Raw genomic sequence first — 16,548 nt, 5'->3', positions numbered from 1 at the left:
GAATTCGTCTAATGAAGGTGTGGAAGCTGGAGGATGTAAAGGCATTGAGTGAATTATCCCGCATACAGCACAGCTCTCTTCTTAAGGAGAGAGCAGTAGAAATGGAGTATAACGCTCTTCATGAGAGAAGTGTACATGTAAGCTCTTTGAAACATTATACTCCATCACTCGGATGAACTGGCGTTTTCTCTGTCGTACTTAAGATGAAGTCCCCCGAAATCCAAAGACTTGTATTAATGACTAGGCTAAACATACTCCCTCTGAGATCAAGAACCCTGTGGTTGAATAAATAAAAGGTTTTCCCGTGTCATTTGGGGCAAGTCGAAGATTTATGGCATTTTGTATTAGATTGTACATCTTTGACTATACTAAGGAAGCAGTGGTTGAGACCATTGATTATGGACACGTAGGGATACCATGAATTATATTTTTAATTGTGATGTGAAATTTTTAACAGACTTTGCTTATTTTATTAAGAACGCTTTGTTTGTTGTTACCAGTGATATGTGAAGGTTTTTAAAGTTTTTGTAGGATGTTTTACTGTATCTTATCTTTTATTTTGTATTGTATTACCTGTTGAGCATGTTTAATTGTGATGTATCATATTTGTTTTTTTCATGTGTTTTTGTGTGTATTCTAATGATTGTATATCCGAATATAGTTTCTACTACTGCATTGTTCCTTCGTTCTTCCTCGTCCCAGTATTTGGGTGATTGTGGGAAAAGGAGTCCATTGATGCGGATTGATACAGGTTACTTGGAAAATCACTTTCAACAGTTCTGAATGATGAGCCAGTTCTATATGATGAATAACGGTTCTAGGTCAAAGTTTTGAATGCAAAGGATCGAATGACCAAAGGGTCGAATCAAAAGGACGCAAAATCAAAGGGTCGAATTATTATTGGGGTCGCACCCCCCCCCCCCCACCACCTTCCCCCCCAAGCCCTCCTTTTTTTTTGTGGTAAAAACCACTTTTTTCCAAAACAGAAACCCCCCAAAAAAATATATTTAAAACATTTTTTTTTTACCCTTTTGTTTTAGGTCAAATTGACTCTCTCACCTTTTGGCATTCGATCATTTTGAATTCGGTACTTTAACTGGACACCATGAATAATTAGAACTGGAAAGGGTAGTCTTGAAGCTTTTACATTTTAGACCAGGGATGGAAGTTTGGCCTACATGGTTTTGGAAAAGGTTCCTCTATTTTCCCTAAAGTGGGGTATAGATGTATGGCAATAAGCCATTAGGGTATTGGGTATTGGGTATCAAGGGGTCATCTTCATGGGTGGCTATGAATTGGTAGTGGCGACCAGCCACCATGAAGCGCAGGTAGCGGCTGTGCTTTCTGTGGACAAGGATGTGGAAATATGTATCCTCTTGATCCAGGGATGCTAGAAAATCCCCTTTGTATCTTGGATAGGACCTGTTTAAGGGTGACTATTCTGAAAGTCTGGGCCTTTAAGAATTTGTTAAGGCCTCAAAGTTCTAGTACGGGCCTCCAACCTCTGACTTTTTCCATACTAGAAAGTACCTGGAGTACACGCTTTGTCCCCGCTGGTTGGATGGTACTTCCTCAATGCTCCCTTTGACAGAAGCGACTGGCCCTCCTGCAGTAGCAGGTGTATATTTTTCTCCACTTTTTGCAACGGAGGAATGGTCAGTGGCCGTTTGACAAACTTCAGCGAAAGGTCCTGCTGGATGAAGGAAAGCACCCATTCGTCAGTGGTGATGTCTCACCAATTGCGGATGAACTGTGAAAGCCTTCCTCCCACCAGGGTGTGAAAATGGGGGTGGGGGCTGGACCCTAGGTGGTTCAGCTCTGCTTAGCCGGTTGACCCCTGAACTTCGAGGAACCACGTCGGCATTGGTTGCCTCTGTAAGATTGAGACTTACATTTGTATGCGTCCGATGCAGAGAAGGAAAGGGACCTGTATGATGGCACCTGGTAGGAAGGTCAATTTTTTCTTGTAGTTCTGTAGAAACAGGACTTTCCACAGCAAAAGGACTGGCACCATTGCTGCAATGTGCCTAGCGAGTGGGATGTGTCTGTGTTGGTCTTGATGGTCTGCAAGGTCTCATCAACCTTTTTTCCCCAAAGTGTTCAACACCATTAAACAGCATGTCTACCACCTTTGCCTGAACCTCTGGCCGGAAGTTGGTAGACTTGAGCCAGCCTTGCCTGTGAAGGACAGTGCCGTTACCCAACTGTCGGAACCCGGTGTCCACGATGTCCACAGAGATGGAGATTGCATGATCTGAGTCTGTTTCTCCTTTGCGAAGAAGGGTGAAAGCCTCCTCCTTCTTGTCGTCTGGCAGGAACTCAAGAACAGGACCCATCTTGAACCAGAGCTCCCTGTCATATCTAGACAGGATGGCCATTTCATTGGCTGCATTATTGGTCATGGCGGACGTTGAGATGATCCTCTGACATAATGCATCTACCCGCTTTCCTTGTTTGTCTGGGGGGACAAAGTAGGCAGAGGATGGGTTGGCTGAGCGTTTACGGGCTGCTGCTGAAACAACAGTGTTTGGTATGGGTTGCGTCTTAAGACATGCAGGCGCAGTGTCCGGTACTCTGTATTTTTTTTTAATCAAACTTCTCCATTTTATCAAACCACGTTCACAGATATCTTCCAGCAGGGCTATGGCCACAATTGATTTTCGGTGCTGTTCTCGTCTGCTGGTAAAGCAAGCTCTCCTTCTTATTCTCTTCAGGAGTTAGACCGAACATCTTCATCACTCTGGACATCAGGGTTTGAAAAGACCCAATTTTGTCTGGTGGAGAATCTCTTAGTGGAACCTAATCAGGTTTGCCGTCTACAAGGCTAAAGTAATCAAAGTAATCTTTGCCTGTGTCAGGGAAATGTGTGGAGGCATTGTCTCCGAGAGCATCATCTTCCGACTCAGTGTCTGTCAGAGTTTTCACCGGAACAGGACAGTGGTGATCTCTTGGAGGGCGAGGAGGGGCAGGTAATCCACTCAGGCCTGGATGCAGTGTTGAAAGGTCAGACAATCTGTGTTGGAGTTTCGTCACCAGTGATTTTAAGGTGGCTTGAATGGCCAAGGAAAAGTCCCTAGGGACTGCAGGAATGGCAGGAGGGGCTACCCCTGGAACCAGAGCAGCCTTAGGTAGAGACAAGTTGAATTTTGGATTGGAGGGGACCTCCTCCAATACCATCTCGTCATTGGAGAATACTCCCATTGCCCCTTCTAAATCCGACTCGGGGTGTAGGATGTCTTCTGGTGGAATGTGTGATGAACCTGCTATTTCTGGGGTGATCCTAGGAGCTAGTGGAAGAGGGCAGAAACGCCTGGGCAAGGCAGCCAAAGCGGATGGCTGAGCTAATGAAGGAGTCGACAGTGTAGGAGCCGGCGGTGCCACAGGCATAGCTTTAATTGTGGTTGAAAGAGACTTGATCGAGGTCGTCAAGGCATCAAGGTCATCAGCGGTGTTGGGATCAAAGGTTTTCAAACACTTGTCAATGAATGGGGTTGTCAACAGTGTCTTCGTCATGGTCATCGACAGGGTCGTGGTCTTAGTTGTTGTGGTCGATGGCATTCTGGTTGAAGATTTCTTTGTCTACGTTGATGAGGATGTCAATGGGGTTTTGCTTTTCAAATATGAAGGTGTGCCATGAGCGGTTGGCAGAGTCGTATGTAAAGACCTGCATGACTTTGAAGAAGAGGAGACAGACTTACTCTGCATGGTCGTGCCTTCTTCCTGCTTCGAGATGCTTCCTTGTGCAAGCTGTACCTTTTGCTAGAGGTGGTACGCTATGCTGGTCTGCCTTGCCTGAGTAAGGCATGACTGTGAACCGGAGCTGAGTCAGAGACCCCTAACTCCCTGGCGTCACCGAGCCACTAACCTCCGGTGGCGGTCTAAGAGCATTTTGTTGGAAAAAAGCTGGCAGAACTCACACTCCTAGATGATGTGAATGGCGTATGCAAGTGGTAGAGGCAGCTGACGTGGAGGTCCTCCACAAACACATTCTTCAGGCTGCATCGGGTGCAGGCCTTGAATAGACTTTTTCTTCTGGACTCAGCCATGCTGGGTGTAGGCCTCAGCATCAGAGACAAGTCGGAGACGAAAATTGGCTCATGGGAAGCTAGCCACGGGCCAGAGGGATGCACCAGATGTCGCCTGAGTCCAGGATCCTCAGGATGCTGTCGGTAATGAAGAAAATTGTACAAAACCTATGGAAAACTTCAAGTAAATATGAGAGATTTTTCTGAGGACTCCAACACAAAACATGTGGTAGAAAATCTGAAGATGTCCTCGAGGGGTGGAGCTAAGGGGGCCGTTTCCATGAGCTGTTGGCAGTATTTGATTTGATTTAGATTTATAACACGCACATGCCAGAGAGACCCGTATGGAGGCGCAGGCGGAACCAAAAAATGTACAGAAGTTGGACAGGAGTCCAGCAAGGAGTGATCAAGCAAATATGGAGGACTGAAGTTATCTAAATAGAAAAGTCTTCAATGCTCTCCGAAATTGTGAAAGTGACTGTAGTGTTCTAATTTCCAGTGGAAATGAATCCCACAATGTTTTCCCAAATAGAGCAAATCTTCTGTCTCCCTTGAATTGTAAACAGAACGGGGAATAACCAGAAGGTATTGATTGTTAGATCATAGAGATCTTAATGGTTGATAGACTTGGATCAGATCTCCTAGATATTCTGATGCATTTAAAGATTAGGCATGCTACTTTAAACCTAATCCGATCTTCCACAGCAAGCCAATGTAGTGTTTGCCGCGATAAAGAAACATGTGCACGTCGATCTAAATTGAAGATTGTTCTTACTGCAGCATTTTGGGCCTTCAGTAATGTAAGTATTTGTTTGTGAGGAATGCCAAGCTGTTGGCTATTACAATAATCCAAAAGCCCGTTGGTTAAAGCACCTACTACTGTGGCATGATCCTCCTTAGGGATGAAAGGTAGTACCTGCCTGAGAAGCCTAAGGATGAAATTTACCACCTTGATCTTTGCTCCAACTTGAGCCTCGCTGACTAGGTCATCCTCCCAGCGAAAGTTAAACAATGTGTAAGGATGTCTGCAACAAAAGAAATAGTGTTCCAAATAAAATTCTGAGTTTCTTCCAGCTCTAGGCTTACTTTCCATCTCCCCTTCCCCAAGTTCAAAGCAGTTTCCAAAAGAGACCTCATGGTTCCCTTACCCAAAGAAACAACACAGTTCACCAATAGGCCTTGGGGTTCCCTTCTTTTTTTAAAATGTTTTATTGTTTTTGTTGAAATGAATCCACCTTTCAATATTTCTGTTTTACACACATCAAACAACCAAAACATACAAGAAGAAGACTTACAAGAAGAAAAAATGACTTTCCAATGACATGGCTACACCATAGCATATGTAACATTCATTAAAACATGACCAATTTCACAAAACATATACTTTTTACAGATCATTACATTTGATCATAATACAATCGTCTTGTGAAATTATAATATCATAAAATCTCACAGCACGTAAAGCTCTTACAGTAAATTAGCGTTGTGAGTATCAACTTCTTCATAGCACAATAGCTTCTTACACCTAGCAATAACCCTTTGACAGCATAGAAAATGTAATTGCCACTCAATGGGCCTCATTACGAGTAGGGCGGTAAGGGATACCGGGCAACGTTAAGGAGACCACTGCCGGTAATCCCTTACTGCCCTACTACGAGTTCCCTTAGAGGGTCCCTCCTTTAACGCCTGGTTTTACCAGGCGTTATGGACGGGACCCGTTAAGGGAAATCAGAGCCAATAACGGTACCGCAAATTGCGGTACCGTTATTGCCTACTTCCCCATTCCCATTGAGCCCTATGGGGGCTCAAATGGGAATGGGGAATGGTTCTTTCAATGGGGACATACCGGTCCTGCAAAGGTCAGACTACACCAGTAAGTCCCCATTGAACGAACCGGTGCGGGTACCATTATTGGAGGCAGTAATGCACAAATAGCGCCATGACTACCTCCAATCTCGGAATGAGGCCCAATGTATAGAAAAACCCTGGTAATAGATGTTAACTACTCAATAGCATGCAATGCATCATTTAATGGTGCCTTTATTTGAAGGCTACCTAAACATTTAATGGTTGCAAGCTGAAGCACTAATTGTTCATTGCTCAGAATAATTAGGGTTCCATTCACCAAGGCGACAGCACAGTTCCAAAAAAGGGTCTTCGGTATTCCTTCCCCAAGACAGTAACACAGGTTTCATGAAAGGCCTCATGATTCCTTCCCTAAAGCAACAACATAGTTCCAAAAGAGCCTCAGTGTTCCCTTCCCTAAGACGACAACACAGATCACAATGTCTCGGGTTTCCCTTCCCCTAGACGTCAGCTCTTCCAGCTTGCCAAAGCACATTCAGTTCAAGTCTCTTAGTCCTCAAATCCTATTGCAGGTCGACTTTACAATCCTTCAGACACTTCAATACAGATTGCTATCTTCCACATTCACAGGTGGAGATTATTTATCTTTACTTTCCTTGGCTTTTACAGACGGGGTATCCTCGGTTTAGGTGCAGTTGTCAGACCACATGGTCAACCCATTGCATGTCACGCAACCGATAACCCTGGACTTTCTGGCCCACACAGGTTTCTCTTTTACTGCAACTCTGGTCTAGTTTATATTCACTTTGACTTCTCCTTGACAGTCTCTTGGCTTTGCCACAGTGTGTTCTTCCAAACAACTCGCTCAGTGGTGATCACTCTCTTCCACTGCCTTGCTTTCAAAATCTTCATAAGTGTTCATCACTTGCTTTTCACTTTATTCATAAGGTGTTCATTCTTTGTCTTTAAGTGTTCATCACATGTGTTTCACAAATGCTTTCATTTCATTCATACGCTTGCATTCATAAGCTTGCAAATCTTTCCTCTAAGTTCGGTATTCAATAATGCTTGCTTTATATTCCATTTCCAATACTTATAGTCCAGCCTTTTGCACACATATTTCTGTTCATTCAGCATCACCATTTGCCCTGTGGTAGGCCCAGCAGCGCCCCGCTATGAGTGTTCTCTCTGATTCACTCACAGCAGCTCCTCCGGGTGTTCTCTCTTTGTTCTCGGCTCCGCGCACACTTCTCTGCAGCTCTGTGAGCAGCGCTCGCCATCTGCGAATGTCACTGTGGGTGCCAGTAGCTCTGCTCCTCACTCGTGGATGCTACCAGTGGCCTGCAGCACTTGGGAGTCCTCCGTTCCCCACAGCTCCAGCTGTGGTTACCAGGCAGAGGGGACTCTGGCAGTTTTGACCCTCTCACAGCCCGCTCTGGCCCCAGCATCATAGTCCTTCCTTGGAAATAGCCAGTGTGCTGACCTCCAGGCAGGGCCCTCCTCGACAGCCTCCTTCTGTGCAGGAATTCTCCCCTCTCAGGCCCGTCTCTCCCAGCCTGGCGTCTCTCCTGCAGCTTTTACCTTCCTTGCTGGCGGCTCTGCCATTTTTTATGCATCTGTGACCCATTAACAGGTTGCAGGTGCAAGCTCTCAAGCCCAATTGCCTGACCACAATTACTGGTGTTCTCTGGGCATGCCTGATCCTCACAATAGTTTCCAGGCTTCTTCCTCATCTTAGTATCAGAGTAATGTACCTGCATGTTAGTGTGTACAACTCCTAGTCGCACCTTCCTCGTCCCAGTACTAGAGTGTGTAACACTCACCTGGTATCCACGGGGACATCACTCAGCCTGTTCTGACCTATTACGACCTTGACCCCTTCCCTGGAGGCTATTCGACTGTAGACTGGGCCTGAAACACAGGATTGGTAGAATTTAACTCCCTATTGTCTGTGTGCTTGAACCCCTTCTTCCCCGGGGTCCAACCCTTCCCTTACTTCACTGGCAAGAGTTTGACAGGTAAGTATAATGAGTCTTTTGAACAGTTCTCTAACTTCGTTCCTTTCCTTCCTTAGATGATGGCCGGCGTCTGGGGATGGCGGCGTGCTGCTGGGATGAGTAGCGCTGAAGGTGAGTGAGAGCGTGATGCACCCCTTTCGTATTTGCATTGAACTGAGTTCTTTTTCTGTGTCTTTTAGGTGCCGCGACGTTTTCAGCGTGAATGCCGGTTATGAAGAACAAATGCGGTGGGTAAGCGCGGTATGCGGCGCCTCTAGATGTTTCCATGCTAACCTGGAGTGTCTTTTCCCTCTTGCAGATGGATGAGAAGTTCCGGAGACAGAGTTCCCGCAGAGCGGCTGGGATTCAGGTAAGCGTTTGAAGCTCGTACAGTATTTAAAAATAAGCGAAGATTTGCAGAATGCTTACTAATGCCTTTTTTCCTGTTCTTTTCCCTTTTCCTTAGGAAGTGGCGTGCCGGGATGGGAATGACACCGCCGAAGATGCCCGCAGAACAGAAGGAGCGCTGAATGATGGGCAGAAGCGCCGCAAGCTAAGGCTGTTCCTAAAGGTGTTCTTGTTCTTGCAGGAGCTGAGCGCAGAAGAAAGATCAGGCCTACTGGAGACCGATCCGAACACGGTGAGTGTCACGCTGCAGGTGCAGAAAACGCAAAGCATGTTTCTCAGCCTGGGTGTGGCTTAAATAGTCTCTGGGTATCCCAGGTGTCTCTGGGCTGAACGACACCCAAAAGACTAGACCGCACATGCAGTTCTGGGAACCGAAATATGTGGGGGCATCCATCTTGTCCCCATCAATGCACTACAAGTCCAATCCCCAATGTTATCCTATAGGATTGAGTGAGTCTGGTGCCACAAGCGCCAAGTCTGACTCCAAGTGGGTCTTTGGAGGGATGGAGAGACCCTTGAGGGCCATGTAGGCGATCGTGGCCTGGCTCCAGCCTGACATCTTGGAGGGCTGGGGACATGAGGGGCAGGAATCATGACAGCGTGGTACGACTGAGGGGAAATAAGAGGAAATGATTGACAACAACCAATGAAGGAAGGGGGAAGGTAAGGTTTACTATCACAAGGGAAAGGGGGATACCATACCTCGCCCAAAGACATCCTCTCCCCACTCTCCAAGGGCCCTGCACCCAGGTGATCCTCCCTCACATCTCCAACCCCAGAGTTAGGCTACAAGAGCGATGGCCTTTCCCTGGCCACCTGAGAAGAGGATTCAAGGGGAGTAGGTGTGAAGTGTGCAGATGCCCTCAGGATTTTCACAGTGGATGACACACAAATAATCTGCACATTTGTGAACCACCCATCACCAAACACACCAGACATTAAAAACTGTCATGCAGCGGTGGACGCATGGATGACCGCATACAGACTAAAACTCAACACCAGCAAAACAGAGCTCATGCTTGCTAATCCTATAGGCACTAATTCCACCACGAATCCTTGGCCTGACGAGATGGGAACCTGGCCAAACCCATCAACCATAGTAACAAATCTTGGAACAAAAATGGATAACACCCTCACTCTTGTTCCACAGGTCAAAACCATCGTATGAAGCTGATTCTTCCAGTTGTGCATGTTACGCCACATCTTACCTTACTTAACATTCACCCACAGGGCCATGGCCATCATTTCTCTAATACTATCCCAGACTATGCAAACAGCCTCTATTTAAGATGAATAGGCCTCATTCTCTATATGCGCTGATAGGCCAACACATGAAGAATGGACCAGGAAAACGTTTTCACTGCTTCACCCAACAGTGTCAGCAAATAATGACTCTCTTTGAAATAACCACAGAACTGTTAATATCGCAACCAGAAAAAAAACAAAAATACTAGATACTGATTGGCTGAAGACATGTCACGATCGAGGAAAATACAGACTAACAAAAGAAATTTGTCTAGAATGTAAATCAAGTGGGAGGGGGGAACTGCCTTGCTATCTAAAGCAATGCCCAGATATAGGCGCTTTGCAGAAACTTTCATGCGATTTCGTTTCAATTTATTAATCCACTGGAGAGTTCTTATATTTCAGAGGCTAACAAGAAAATGCAAAGTGCATATACTGTTAAGACCCCCATGAGTCGCTGAGATATCTCATGATATATTGCCCTATTCTACAGAGCACACGTGAAGATAGCTTCAATTTCTTTATACATTGTTTCAAACATTTGAATACAGAGAGCTTATGGTGCCATATGTTACAAGGTAGACCCTCAAAGCTCCTCCTTGAAATTGTGCAATAACTAAAAAAGTCAAAACTTATATAGAATTCAATGTGTGTAATTATCCTGCAGCTTCCATTTGCGACGTTTACTCTCTTAGGATCTGTACTTTTACAGACAGTTCTCATGATAAAGGTGGAGGGGTGGTCTTAATAACCAGAGAATATTTAGCCATTAGAGAATTCAACGACGACACCCTGACCTCAGGAGAACTACTGTCTATGAAAGTTATCGTCTCACACACAACCACTTTAGCAGTCCACCTAGTTTACAGAGCACCAGGGCCAATTTCCACATTTGAGGAAGACATCCTATATGCTATCTCAGCAAACACTAAACACTCCTCCAAAATTATTCTTCTGGTTGATTTGAACCTTGGATTTAGGTGACCGCAATGCACTATCACTATTCAACGCATCAACAACACTTGGTTTCACTCAACGCGTCCTTAGCCCTACCCATGCCAAGGGGCGCATACTTGACTGGCTACCTGACTCTAACTGCCACACCACTATCGCGCCTCATGCATCCTGCGCTTGGTCAAACCACAAAGTGATTACCTTCACCATACCCACATCCAAATCAACACCCACCACCATCGACCTTAAGCTACCTACTCTAACGCAGAACACTAGGAACATCACAGCAACTAACATTATTCCACTGTTAGATGACATTACCTCACCTATGACCCAACTAGACAACCCAGTCACCTTGCTTGAAATCTACAACGCTACCATGGCTAAGGCCATCAATACAGTGGCACCTCTCTCCCAGCAGAAAGCCAAACCTCTATCACACTGTGACCTTTGGTTCACACCTGACCTTAAAGCTCTACGACTATAAATAAGGAGTAACTACTTGGAAGAACTCCCCATCTGAGTATAATAAAAACAACTTTACAACCAATGCAAAGGCTTATAAAAATGCACACCTCCTTGCTAAAAAAGCAGCTTACAGCATAAGGAGCTCAAACTCTAGCTCCAGTTTGTGAGAACTCTTCGCTATCTTAAGCAAACTAGAAACACCCATGCCTCCTAAAGACAGTTGCAACAAAGAGTGCATGGTGTATCAACATTCAAAACGCAATGCTTGACAAATTGGCTACCTTACAAAAAAGATCTTGCTAAAAAAGAATTCCCTCACCGAGACTAATACTGACAGGTCAGCCAACCCCCCCCTTCATGCATCCCAGACTCTTTAAGTCAGTCACTGAAACGGAAACACTACACATCATCAAAGGCCTCAAATCTTCGAGATGCCAAGGTGATATCTGCCAAGCAATTGTGATCAAGTACTGTGCCTCAGCTCTGGAACACTTCATTGCCACCCTGATCAACACCTCCTTCGCCTCCGGCCAAGTCCCAACTAACCTTAAGGATCCCTTCTGCAGACCTCTCTTGTACAGCCGACTACCACCCCATATCTATCACCCCCTTCCTTGGGAAACTCTTGAAGAAGCTGGTCATCCTCCAAATGACTCAGCATACTGAACTTTTTGGTTGCCTCCATGACAATCAATCTGGATTCTGAGCATCCAGAGGCATGGAAACGGCTCTTCGGAATACCCATGAGGAACTGCTTGCATCTCTTGATTACAACTCTCCAGCTGCTCTCATTCTATTAGACCTCTCCTCTGCATTTGATACGGTAACCACACCATCCTCATAAAACGGCTTCACAATACCCTAGGTATCTCGTAGCGGGCACTGGGCTGGCTGACCTCCTTCCTCAGTGACCGTCCATCCCAGGTTATTCTGGGCTCCTTCTCCTCCCCCACCTCTATCTCCACCTGTGGTGTCCCCAGGGGCTCAAACCTTTCGCCCTGGCTCTTTAACACCTATATTGCTCTGCTTGCACACCTCATTTCCACCTTCTCCCCAAACTTCTAGTGTTATGCAGATGACACACAACTCTTCTTCAAACTTCCCTCTGATCCTCTACTTAATTCCTCTTTCTTTCCTGACTTCCTAGCTGCCATCCAGTCCTGGTGTATCTCCAATGATCTCTGTCATAACGCCAGCAAGACAGATCCTTCCAATTGGGTCTTCGGCTCCCTCTTTCTGTCCCTTACTCTGGCCATCTTTTATAGGCTCTCCCTCATTTAAAGCCAGAAACTTTAGTCATCTTCAACTCCTTTCTTGCATTCATCCCTCACATCCAGGACCTTGCCAAGAAGGACCACTTTCAACTCTACCTCCTCAAAGTAATTCTTTCCTTCCTCACTTTCCCCAAGAAGCTCAATGTCTCTAGAGCTCTATTTCTTTCTAGGCTAGACTACCGCAATAGCCTTTTCCTGAATCTAACTCTTTTTCACTATGACCCCTCCAGCTAATCCAGAAAAGGACTGCAAGATTTATCCTTGGCCTCGAAGCCCAGGGACCACATCTCTCCAGCCCTAAAAACCCTCCACTGGTCCCCGGTTGCTGCAAGGATCAAATTCAAATCCCTCTGCATCATCCATAAGTCTGTCTGGGGCCGGGGGCCATGCTATCTACAACTTGCTCTCACTAAGTACTCGCCCTCCGGCACCAGCTCCCTGTGTGTCAAACGCTTTGCTAAACAGTGTGCTGGTGGCTGATCTCTTTCCTCAGCTGGCTCCCTCCTACAGAACAGCCTCCACCTTCCTCCTCGTCTTGAGCCAGATCTCCTAAAATTCCAGAGGCCTCTCAAGACTTTCCTAGACTTTTACTAGATCAGTACATGCCTTATAGTGCAGGATTAATTCATTTAAGTCCTTATATATTTTTCATATTTTTCTCAAAGATTTTTCAAGGGTACCAGCCTGGACCCAACATGGCGGCCAGTCTAAGTGACACTGCGTTCAGGGCGTAGGGACGCCGCGCGCAATCATACGCGTGACGTCATCGCGCCGAACGGACGTCACGATCGCAGTTTTTGCCACGAAATACATTATAACACAACAACGCATATAGCGTGAACAGACACAATTAAGAGGGAACAAGGGATTGAACCCAGGAAAAGGTAGGTCCTCAATAATTTATTTCCTACAGCACAATTAAATAGTTTCACTTACGAATGTCCTGTCAAACTTTTCAGGTCATGGGGAACTATCCCAGAGACTTAGAAGAAGACAACATTAATTTTGCTCTGCCATTCGGGCAGTACCATCAGGTGGGCACTTATTCATACAGTGTGCAGACATATTGGGTAATCAATAGGTCTATTTAATCAATGAACATTATTTTTGGATTTTAATTATATAGATGTTACGAAAACAATACGTGACAAGGGTAAGCCTATTCAAAATTTTTGACACCTGATTCACGGGAGCACAATTGGGTGGAATAACAAGGATCTTTTCACATGGGTGAAGGTTTAGACAATGTAAGGAAGGAGAGCAACGGGTGGTCAGCTGGTGTGGTCACAGGACATTGTAAATAGATTATGAATGCATCAAGTTTTCTCATCACATTATTCATAAAGTATGATAATGTGTATCAGATTGGTAATCAAATATTTGGTTTTTTCTCTATTCTGAATTCCCATGGTTGCGTGCTTCTCTCGAAACCTACTTCAACCTGTGTGGTATGTTTTTATTTTCAATATTTTCTGATTACATGAAATACAATGTTTTGTCTATTTTATTGTGAATTATTGTGCATTTGATTATGGCAAATTGTACCAATATAGCCTTGAGAACGACCACAACGGTCGAAACACGTGTCAGCTATTGGTGACACAAATCACAAACTATATAATTTTAACATAAAGACAACACTGGATTGAACACACAGTGTGGACTATTATTATTTTTATGCTATCTGCATATGGATTTGCATAGCGCAAACAAGTAATTTGTGAATATTAGTATCAAGCGCGGAGAAAGTATCGCAATATTTGATTCATTTTCACTACAGTGTGAACCGATGTGGAGGGTTCTCAGATTGCGAGACTCCCGCTGCTGATGTTTAACTTGTGCTAATTTTGTAAATAGGTTGGGGAATAGCGCACGGATTCAAGTATCAATCCACAGTAATTGTAAGATTTATCCTTGGCCTCAAGCCCAGGGACCACATCTCTCCAGCCCTAAAAACCCTCCACTGGTCCCCGGTTGCTGCAAGGATCAAATTCAAATCCCTCTGCATCATCCATAAGTTTGTCTGGGGCCGGGGGCCATGCTATCTACAACTTGCTCTCACTAAGTACTCTCCCTCCGGCACCAACTCCCTGTGTGTCAAACGCTTTGCTAAACAGCGTGCTGGTGGCTGATCTCTTTCCACAGCAGGCTCCCTCCTCCTATGGAACAGCCTCCCCCTTCCTCCTCGTCTTGAGCCAGATCTCCTCAAATTCCAGAGGCCTCTCAAGAATTTTCTTTTCACCTCCTTCTTCCCTTCCTACCTCCTCTGCTAAACCTCACTGTTGCTGAGAATGGTGACCAGGGTGCTTATGTGTCCTCTTGGGTTCTGGCCTCCCACACCCAATCACTTCCAGGCTCTGCCCGCCCGCAGCATTTGCCTTGGCACCCACTGACCTATGCCAACATAGACCTGTACTTATTATTGGCAACTGACCACTCTTACCTAAGCACTTACAGCTGCTTCAAGCCCTAGCACTTCCCTCTGGGTACACCCCCTCTCTCTCTTCCCCCTCTCCCTCTGCACTAGCACGCTTTGAATGCTCACAAGGCCTAGTAGGCCCACATCTTTCTTTCATTGTATATTTGATTTATATTCCTGTGTTCCCTCCCTGTTGCCCTGTTGGAACTTTGAAACACAATTTGCTTGATTGATGTATTAGAGCCTTACAAATGCACAATAAAATAAAAAGTAAATACATGCCTAGGTACTCCCTCTGCTAAAGAAACCCTCTCTAGAGCCAGACATCCCTACTAGCCATCGCCCTATTACTGCCGTCCCTTTTCTTCTACAAATATTGGATATAGCTGCGGATATCCAAATCCAGTCTTTCCTCGAAGCCAATAACCTTTTAGGCCTATGGCAATCTGGCTTCAGCCCTGGTCACGGAATGGAATCTGCCCTTTTAGACTTAAAAAAACAGATGGATGAACTAATTGAAGGTGACATTGATTGAACCTGGGAGTAACAATAGGTCGCATAGAAAAGATTAAAAAGCCCAGTACTCAAATTGGAACACCAATTGAGGTCAGTCAATATTTGGTTAAATGGTTAACTCTCAACATAGAATTGGATTTATGATAGGTTTTACAAATCTCTCTATATACTTTTATCAACAGGGATCGACTTGGAACATTGAGTTGCATTTTTAATATGTACATGAATTGGCTTCAGTTTTTAATCAGTTTACGTCCTGATGAAGGACCCTCATAATTTTTCAGGAAGAAACATTATAGGTGAATGTATTCTGACCACTATGGCCCGAAAAACATATTTAGTCGACATCTAAATTTCTCTGTAAACCCTCAGGAGAAAGGGCGAGTTGTTCCTGTTTGGCTGTGGCGAGTAGAGATTAGAGAGAAGCCCTGTGATTGCCACTTGCTCCGAGTTGCTCTGAGGTGCGTGTGCCTGTACCTTTAAGAACTTGTGGTCAGCTGACCTTAAAAGGCTGCCTCGAATGCCCCTGCGACATAAATCCTCAGGAGAAAGGGCAAGTTGTTCCTGTTTGGCTGTGGCGAGTGGAGATTAGAGAGAGGTCCTGTGATTGCCACTTGCTCCACGTTGCTCTGAGGTGCCTGTGCCTGTACCTTTATGAACTTGTGGTCAGCTGACCTTAAAAGGCCGACTCGAACGCCCTTGCGGCATAAGCCCTCAGGAGAAAAGGCAAGTTGTTCCTGTTTGACTGTGGCAAGTGGAGATTAGAGAGAAGCCCTGTGATTGCCACTTGCTCCGAGGTGCATGTGCCTGTACCTTTTAAGAACTTGTGGTCAGCTGACCTTAAAAGGCCGCCTCGAACGCCTTTGCGGCATAAGCCCTCAGGAGAAAGGGCAAGTTGTTCCTGTTTGGCTGTGGCGAGTGGAGATTAGAGAGAGGTCCTGTGATTGCCACTTGCTCCGAGTTGCTCCGAGGTGTGTGTGCCTGTACCTTTAAGAACTTGTGGTCAGCTGACCTTAAAAGGCCGCCTCGAACGCCTTTGCGGCATAAGCCCTCAGGAGAAAGGGCGAGTTGTTCCTGTTTGGCTGTGGCGAGTGAAGATTAGAGAGAAGCCCTGTGATTGCCACTTGCTCCGAGGTGCATGTGCCTGTACCTTTAAGAACTTGTGGTCAGCTGACCTTAAAAGGCCGCCTCGAACGCCCTTGCGGTATAAGCCCTCAGGAGAAAGGGCGAGTTGTTCCTGTTGGGCTGTTTGGCGAGTTGGCAGAGTCAGGCGAGCCCTCGTTCCCCTCCCGCTCGTAGCAAAGGAATTTGAGTCTCCTTTCAGGAGCGCCTGACGTCTCGGCTCCAGCACAGATTTTATCTAAAACGTGGGTGCAAACGAAAAAGAGGAAACCCCTTGTAGAACTGCAGGACGCCATGTATCTACCAGTTTCCCA

The sequence above is a fragment of the Ambystoma mexicanum genome, chromosome 11 (genome assembly GCF_040938575.1).
Source record: "Ambystoma mexicanum isolate Mex_15411 chromosome 11, UKY_AmexF1_1, whole genome shotgun sequence".
NCBI classification, from domain to species: Eukaryota; Metazoa; Chordata; class Amphibia; order Caudata; family Ambystomatidae; genus Ambystoma; species Ambystoma mexicanum.
Note: the sequence above shows the minus strand (reverse complement) of the source record.